This window comes from Chiloscyllium punctatum, chromosome 6 (assembly GCF_047496795.1).
Source record: "Chiloscyllium punctatum isolate Juve2018m chromosome 6, sChiPun1.3, whole genome shotgun sequence".
Lineage (NCBI taxonomy): Eukaryota > Metazoa > Chordata > Chondrichthyes > Orectolobiformes > Hemiscylliidae > Chiloscyllium > Chiloscyllium punctatum.
Window position 1 is genome coordinate 97,081,453 of NC_092744.1, and position 2,563 is coordinate 97,084,015.

Genomic DNA, 2,563 nt, shown 5'->3' on the forward strand with positions numbered 1-2,563 from the left:
ATTGTATTGTCTTCTTTCCACTGTATCTGTCATTGTGCCTGCACTGAAGTTGATTTGCTCCTTCTGCGTGTCTTTTACAGTCTGGGTGATATGATGCATTTGTACTGATCCACCTTCTGACTGAATTTTCCACTTCACTTCAGCCCGCCCTAACGTCTGTATCTGATACCATTCCCGTTGTCTGGGTGTTAAGTGCTCGTCTCAGATCCAGCCTGCCCTCACCCAAAATAAACGCAAAACTCAGACACACTGTGATCAATGCAATCCAGGGACATCTTCACTCCGAGGTCATTGATTATTCCTAGGAGAAAGTTCGGACAGCAGATGCTAGAGATCAGAGTCTGGAGTGTGGTGCTGGAAAAGCACAGCAGGTCAGTCAGCATCTGATGAGCAGGAGAATGCACATTTCAGGCATAAGCCCTTCAACAAGAATAAGGTTTGTGAGTCGGGACTGAGAGATAATTGGAAGGGATTTGGGGATGGGGGGGATGGGGGAAAGCGGTGGTTGGATGAAGGTGAGGGAGAAGATGAAAGTTCAGAAGGAACAGTGATGTAATGGGTTCAGAGGGCCGTGCCAATTTTGAGGCTTGGGACTTGGGGCAAGGGAAATGAGGAAACTGTTCAAATCCACACTTATCCCGTGAGGTGACAGAGTCACAAAGCGCAATATATGGCGTTCGTCTTCCAGGTATTCGGTGGTTATGGTTTTGCGCTGAAGGAGGCCCAGGACCTGCACTCTTTGATGCAGTGGGAGGGGGAGTTGAAGTGTTCAGTCACTGGATGGTGAAGTTGCTGGGAACGGGTGTCCCAAAGATGTTCTCTGAAATGATCTGCAAGAAGGTGTCCTGTCTCCCTACTGTTGAGGAGACCACACTGGATTCAACAGATGCAGTAGATGACATTGTAAGTTGTAGGTGAATTTCTAACTGAAGTGGAAGGATCCCTTTGTGCCTTAGACGGAGATGAATGGAGTGGTGTGGGAGCTGCTTTTACCCTTCCTGCGGTGGCAGTGAAATATGCCAGAAGTGGGGTGTGTGTTTATTGGGGGTTGTAGACCTGACAAGGGGTTCGTGGAGAGAATGGTCTTTTCAGAATGCTGATAGGTGTGTGGAGGGAAATATATACCTGATAGTGGGGTCTGTTTGGAGATTGCAGAAGTGGTGGAGTCTTATATGATTTATGCTGAGTTTGGTGGGATGAAAGTTGAGAACCATGGGATTCTGTCCTTGTTGCGGGAGGGGTGGGGTTTAAGGGCGGTGGTGAGTGAAGTGGAGGAGATGCACTGGCGGGCATGGAGACCAACTTGGACTTTCTGAGGTGGAATTGGTCATCCTGGGAAGAAATGCACTAGAGGCGGAGGAATTAGGAATAAGGGATTCTGTTTTTACACGAGGTGGGGTGGGAGGAGGTGTAGTATTGTTAGCTGTGGGAGTCAGTGGGGTTTAATATATGTCTGTCATTGGTCATTCCAAGAAATGGAAGGGAGTTGCCAAGAAGATCCAGGTGAATTTGAGGTCGGGGTGAAAGGTGTTGGTTGGTGAACTGTTCAACCTCCTCGTGGGAGCACAAAAGTGACGCCCAACACATTCATCAATGTAGCAGAGGATCAAGTGGAGAGAGGTGCCAGAGTAACTGCGAAACATGGATAATTCCACATATCTGACAAACAGGCAGGCAGGTATAGCTCGGTCACATGTGGGTGCCCATGGCTACCCCTTTGGTTTGGAGGAAGTGGGAGGATTGGAAGGAAAAGTTGTTGAGGGTGAGGACCAGTTCAGCCAGCAGGATGAGGGTGTCGGTGGAAGGGTACAAGTTGGGATGGGGCGAGATGAAGAACCAGAGGGCTTGGAGACTTTCGTCATGGCAGATGGATGTGCAGATGGACTGGATCTCCAAGGCGAAGATGACGCGTTGTCGACCAGGGAAACAGAAGTCTTTAGTGAGATTAAGTACATAAGTGGTGTCACAAACGTAGGTGCGAATTTCCTGGACTGGGGAGACAGGAAGGTGTTGACGTAGGAAGAGATGAGTCGGGTCAAACAGGCGCAGGCAGAGACAGCAGGTCTTAGGAAGGAGGTAGAATCGGGCAGTGTGGGGTTCATGGACAATGAGGTTGGAGGCTGTGAATGGGAGATTGGCCAAAGGTGATGAGATTGTGATGGTCTGGGAGATTATGTCATATCCTTTCATGCATGCACGACGAGGTGGCCGAGAGGTTAAGGCGATGGACTGCTAATCCATTGTGTTCTGCACGCGTGGGTTCGAATCCCACTCTCGTCGCTATTTTCGGATTACCATACTGTCGTATTGAAATTGGAACTCCAATGGTTAGTTTGTCTGCATCGACCACATTATAAAACCTCAAAGATTAATTTGAGACTGATGCCTGAACTTAACGAAATGTAGACTGAAAGGGGATAATGAAAAGGAACGCGATTTTCTTTTCCAAGTCAAGTTGCTGTGAACGTTAATCTTATGAAAGAGATCCAGGGAAATCAAATAACGAGAGATGCGATATGCATCTTTAATGCTATGGGATTCTTAATGAGTGTTTTGTCACATG

The 2,563-nt window shown here is 48.0% G+C and overlaps 1 non-coding gene across 1 annotated transcript; it reads left to right on the forward strand.

Annotated features, from left to right (window-relative positions):
- The first annotated feature begins 2,198 nt into the window (after positions 1 to 2,198).
- Positions 2,199 to 2,280, forward strand: trnas-gcu (transfer RNA serine (anticodon GCU)). Its single transcript has one exon. It is a non-coding gene; the product is annotated as a tRNA-Ser (tRNA).
- Positions 2,281 to 2,563: the final 283 nt, after the last annotated feature.